The sequence below is a fragment of the Otolemur garnettii genome, unplaced genomic scaffold (assembly GCF_000181295.1).
Source record: "Otolemur garnettii isolate 467f Iridium unplaced genomic scaffold, OtoGar3 scaffold00152, whole genome shotgun sequence".
NCBI classification, from domain to species: Eukaryota; Metazoa; Chordata; class Mammalia; order Primates; family Galagidae; genus Otolemur; species Otolemur garnettii.
In genome coordinates, this window is record NW_003852547.1 from 1,133,000 (window position 1) to 1,139,214 (window position 6,215).

The window sequence follows — 6,215 nt, forward strand, 5'->3', positions numbered from 1 at the left end:
CCTCCAACTCCTGGGCTCAAGCGAGTCTCCTGCCTCCGCCTCCCAAGTAGCTGGGACCACAGGCGCCCGCCACAACGCCCGGCTATTTTTTTTTGGTTGCAGCCGTCATTGTTGTTTTGGCGGGTCTGGGCTGGGGATTCGAACCCACCACCTTAGGTGTACGTGGCTGGTGCCTTAGCTGGTTGAGCTATAGGCGCCGAGCCCTGAACCATGGTCTTAATGAACAATGACTGGCTTTGAATGTATTATGGGGAGCTAGACAGCAAAGGGAATGCCAACAGGATGACATCCAGGAGGATTTGGGGGGTTCAGTTGGGTGGTAGGTTGTGATTATCCTTCCTCACTAGCCTCCCCTCCACATCTCTCTAGCCTTGGGGGAAGGCAATTCTGTGACCTGGAGAAATGGTTCCTGCGTGGCCGCCAATGACTGCAAATTTGACAACTCCTTCTCTGCTTTGACCTTCGGCGTTGGCTTTGGCTTCTGGGTCAACACCACTTGTTGCCGAGGCAACTGCCAGGAGCCCATTCCTCTCGGTATGCTGCCACCAGAAAGCAGTCAGATGGGTGGCCAACAAGGTGGTAGGTGACTTTGGAGGAGAGTTTGTCCTGGATTGAGGAAGGAATGGAGGCAGGAACATCATTCAACTTCCATTCCCCAACCAGGCTTCCCTAAGGCACCCTGACCCCAGATCACTGGGAAATCCCACTGAGGTTATTACAATGTGGTAGAATCTGTGAGTGCACGGAGGTCCCTGGGACGTCCTAAGACTCTTCCCTGCTGACCTTCACCCTTTCCCATATAGCGGCTCGCCCAGCCTCACACACCTTGAGCAAGTTTCTGTGTCCTACATGTTCTGGAAGCTACTTGGGTCCCTGCAATTCTTCCTTCTACATGCAGTGTCCCAGTGGGGAGGCCAATTGTGTCCAGCTAAACCTGATATCTGAAGAAGGTAAGGGGTATAAGCACATGTGTGTGTGCATGTGTGAGCCTGAGCACACTGGTTTTGGGTGCAAGAATACCTGAGTTTGGGGTCTTCCCTCCATTATTATACATGCGTGGCCAGAGGCAAGCAGCTTTGTTGCTGAGCCTCAGTTTTTTCTTCTGCTAAATAGGTATAATGGAGGCACACTTTGCAGAGTATTGTGAAGACAAATTGAGCTCATAAGGGAGGTAATAGAGTAGAGGGCAGAAGAGCAGAACTCATGGGCCAGGCTGCCTCTGTGTTCAATTCCTGGATCCACCACTTATGAGCTGGGTCACTTTTCCCTCTCTGTACCTCAATTTCTCCATCTGAAAAAGTGGATGATGATAGTCTTTTAAGTTTCAAGATTTGCGAGAATTAAATAAGATAATCCATTAAACTTTTAGATCGGCACTATTCAAAAGAAATATAATGTGAGTCACATGTAAAATTTATAATTTTCTAAGTAACCTCGATAAACAAGAGGAACAGAAGAAATTAATTTAAAATATGTTTTATTTAACCTAATTTATCCAACAGTAATCATTTCTAACATGTTATCAAAATAAGAAATTATAAATGAGATAGCTTACATTTATTTTGTTCCTATTAAGTCTTTGAGATACGTGAATTTTAATTTTTAATTAATTAACTAACTAATTAATTCAGAGACTCTCTCTGTTGCCCTCGATAGAGGGCAGTGCAGTCATAGCTCACAGCAACTCCAAACTCTTGGGCTCAAGCAATCCTCTTGCTTCAGCCTCCCGAGTAGCTGGTACTAAAGGTCTAATTTTGGGGGCTAATTGTTCTGTTTTAGTAGAGATGGGATCTCAGTTTTGCTTAGGCTGGCTTCAAACTCCTGAGCTTAGGCGATCTACCCACCTAGGCCTCCCAGAGGGCTAGGATTACAAGTGTAAGCCTCTGTGCCCGGCTCACATGAATTATACACACATAAGCACTGCCATTCAAACCAGCTACATCTCAAGTGTTCGATAGCCACATGTGGTTAGTGTTCACTACATTGAACAGCAAAAATCTAGAACATAGTAAGTGCTATATGTGGCAGTTCAGTGAATGTAAGCAGTTATCAGTGGGAAGATAGAACAAGAGCTCTATTCAGAGGTGTTAAAATGTGTGTTTGTGACTCAGGGAGTGGTGGTAATGTATCTTAGAATTGATGAAATCCAGTGAGGACTAGCGGCCATGACTGTTATGTGTGTATAAGGTTTACATAGGCCTGGTGAGGTGACTCACGCCTGTAATCCTAGTACTTCCCTTGGCCAGGAGTTTGAGACCAGCCTAGACCCCATCTCTGGGAAAAAAAAAAAAAAAAGATTTACATGAGTTGGACAGGCCTTCAATTATTGTCCAGGGAAAAGATGTGTCAGGGAACGTGGGGTTTTGTGCACAGTGTTGTGTGTGTGCATGTCTATCTGTGTTTCTTGGGGTGGATACATCTATGGATGGGGGGTGTGTGTGTGTTTATGTTGATTGTGTGTAGGCCTCTGCAGGCATTGGGTGAGCTGTACATGACTGAGATGTGTGTGTGTACACATGTGTGCATGCATGTGTGTACACGTGTGTGCATGAGTGCCCACAGGGCAGGCCTGGAGCAGTGACTCTCAACACAGTTCTGTGAGGAAATGTAGGCTAGTACAGACCAAAATAAGATAAATATGGATTATGCTGTGAGGCTGACATTTCTTTTTAACTTTTTTATTATGGAGAAGTTCAAAGATGAAGATTGAATACATTAATAAACACCCACATAGGCCAGGCATGGTGGCTCATTCCTGTAATCCCAGCACTCTGGGAGGATGAGGTCCCTGGAGTCCCAGCTACTTGGGGTGCTAAAGCAAGAGGATCACTTGAGCCCAAGAGTTTGAAGTTGCTGTGAGCTATGATGCCACAGCACTCTACCTAGGGTGACAGAATGAGACTGTCTCAAAAAAAATTAAAAAAATAAACGCCCATGTAGACCCCCACTCTTGGCCAATCCTGTTCCATCTCTACCCCGCCTTGTATTGATTTTGAAGCAAATTCAGACACTGCATCACTTCATCCATAAGGATTTACATATATGGCTCTAAAAGACAAGGATTTACAAATAACCTACTATTAGGAGTTTTTTTTAATTAGAAAAATAAGATCACTTTGCTTTCCTATTCCCAACTGGGTCTCCAACAAGCTGGCTACCCTTCCATATTGATATCTACACATACTCACATCACATCGTGTCATATTACATCTTATCACGTTTGGCAGCAAAGAAGAAAAAAGTTGTGGGGGCTGTGCAAGGGGGGTGGATGAGTGAAATAGAGTGGCCTCTGAGTGTCTGTGACCATGGAACACAAGTGAGAGTGTATCTGTGACACACGCATCTGTAACGTAAGTGGAAGGCTGAAAGAATAACAGCCGTGAGCAGCCACCAGCTCAAGGAAGAGATCCCCGGTGAGTTTTCATGAAGGATATGGAACTGAGGTGACCTCGGGTGCTGTGTGTGTGCCAGACGCGTGCGCATGCAGGTGTGACCCGCTGCCCGCGGGCATGTCCCCAAGGGCATGTCCCCACGTGCCGTTCTTCACACCCCGTCTCCGCAGGCGGCCGGAACCTGAGCCTGCGCGGCTGTGGCTCCCAAGACCTGTGCAACTCCCTGACAGTGACGCAGGAACCCTTGGCGCTCCCGGGCCACCGGCTGGCCCGCCGGCCCGACTGCAGCTCCGGCCACCGCGCGGTCATAGAGTCCCAGTGCCACTCTGGCGCTGCGCCTGGCCTCCGCCTTGCCCTAGCGGCGCTGGTGGCGGCCCTGGGGACAGCGGCGCTCTCCTGAGGAACTCAGCCTGACCGCTGTCGCCCTGGGAGGCTCTTCTCCACTGCGTGTTCCGTGTGTCGCTAGATGGCGCCCTGACTCACCTCTACTAGGGCACTAATGAGACCTAGAAGCTTTCTGTGATAAAGTCAGGAGCCAGGTTGCGCTTCCTCCCTCAGACTATGGCTTCTGGAAGCCCTGGCCTCCTGAGTTTCCCCAAGGCTAAGTCCTCTTTCTTCATACCAGGGCCACAAACCACAATACCTCTTCCCTCTGCAGAGTAATGCCACCCAAGGCCAGGCCTCTTTGCTCAACTAGGGCTGTTTCCCCTCCCTTTCTAGATGAAAGGTTTCCCAAGGCCAAATCTCCCTCCCTCAGACTAGGGTTGTTCTTCCTCAGGTTAGAGACACCTTACTCAGGGGGTACCAAAGACTAAGCCTCCTTCCTCAAAATAGGGTATTCCAAGCACCAGACTGCGCCTTCATACTAGGGCTGTGTCCCTTCTCCCAAACATGGGTGAGCAGCTCCTCGTCTGTCTCCCTCTTTAGTGTCTAACAAATTCCTGGGCAGTGAAGGCAGGGCTCACGGACTCAATACATCCCCTTCCAAGGTTTTTAGAGCAGCCCAGTTCACCCCCACCATGGGTCACCATGTGAGGGAGGCCTGGATTGGGTGAGGACTCCCTCTTCTGTCTGGACTCAGTCTCTCAGCTGTAGCCTAATGTGAATGAATCACATCTCACAATGCCAAGTGCTTTTGGTTTCCTTTTTTTGGAAGTTGCATTCTCCGATAGGGCCCTGACGTGGCCTTTTCTCCTCTGAGGCCTGGGAGTGAGCAAGCCTAGCTTCAGCTGGGGGTTCAGGAACCAACTGGGGCCTACAGATAACAAGGGCTGGGAGCCAAGGTGGGCATTGGACCAAATGCTTCATCTGGAACTAGCATCACTTTGGAGCAAATATTGAACCCAAAGGATTGAGCACTGGGGTAAAAATGGGTAGCCGACAGGAGGCAGAATGCCAGGAAACATTTTCTGCCAGCAGAAAGCAGCAGAAAGCCCAACCAAAAGAACCGAAACCATTCATTCATCACTCATCTACACATATTTATTGCTCACATATGCGTCAAGCACAATTCCAGATGCTGGGGATATAGACGAAGTTCCCTGATCTCATGGAGGTTGTGGTTTAGTGGGGGAGACTGATAGTAGATAAATGTCACATATAGTACGGTAGATAGTGGTAAATACTACAAAGAAAACATAGCACAGGGAAGAGGAATGGGAAATACTGCCAAAGAGGTGTGATTTTACACAGGGTGGGTAAGAGGCCTCAGTAAGGTAAAATGTAAGTAAAGACCTAAGAGGGGCAAGGGAGCGGGAACTGCAAATGTGATTACCCTGAGCCAGGTGCAGTTAGAAATAGTTAATACTATGCAACATAAAAAGAATGGAGGTAGGGAGTACGCAGGAGTTGTTAATCCAACAGTAAAAGGAGTCATTGAGAACCTACCTTTCTGTTCTGCCACCCTCAGCATGTTGGTGTTCACATGATGAGGGCCATAGCTCTGGTATTACGACCTATTATAACCAAATTCAAAGCTGGAAAAGGTGACCTCCTATCCACGCCTTCCTAGAAGTTCTATCCCCTAGCAGATTGGCCAGAATTGAGCCTCATGACTTATAGGCCCGGATTGAGCCAACAAATACAATACCTGGGAAGGTGAGGGACTTATCTTGATCAACTTTGCCTAATTAGTATTCCATCCCTGGGGTTGAAAAAGGTTCTGGTCTCTCCAACAGTTCATGGTTGTCCCAGAGTCTGGACAAAATGGGATTCCATTAGCAAGGAAGAAGGGGGAATGGATCGATAAAGATCAGTCAGAAAGAGAAGCAACCCTAGATGTTTCAACAGAAGGAATTTTTTTTTTTTTTCTGAGACAGAGTCTCAAGTTGTTGCCCTCGGTAGAGTGCTGTGGCATCACAGCTCAGAGCAACCTCAAACTCTTGGGCTTAAGCAATTCTCTCTTGCCTCAGCCTCCATGTAACTGGGACTACAGGCGCCCACCACGATGTCAGGCTATTTTCTTGTTGTTGTTGCAGTTATAGTTGTTTTAGCTGGCCCGGGGTGGATTCGAACCCAGCAGCCTTGGTGCATGTGGGCAGCACCCTACCTACTGAGCTATGGGTGCCACCAGAATTTTTTTTTTTTACACAAAGTCTCACTTTGCCACCCTTGCTGTCAAGGGTGCCGTGGCATCACAGCTCATAGCAGCCTCAAACTCTTGGGCTTAAACGGTTCTCTTGCCTCAGACTCCCAACTAGCTGAGACTACAGGCATCTGTCACAATGCCTGGATATTTTTTAAATTTTTTTTTTTGCTGCAGTTGTTATTGTTGTTTTTAGCTGGCCTGGGCCAGGTTAAAACCCGCCAGTCTTGATGTATATG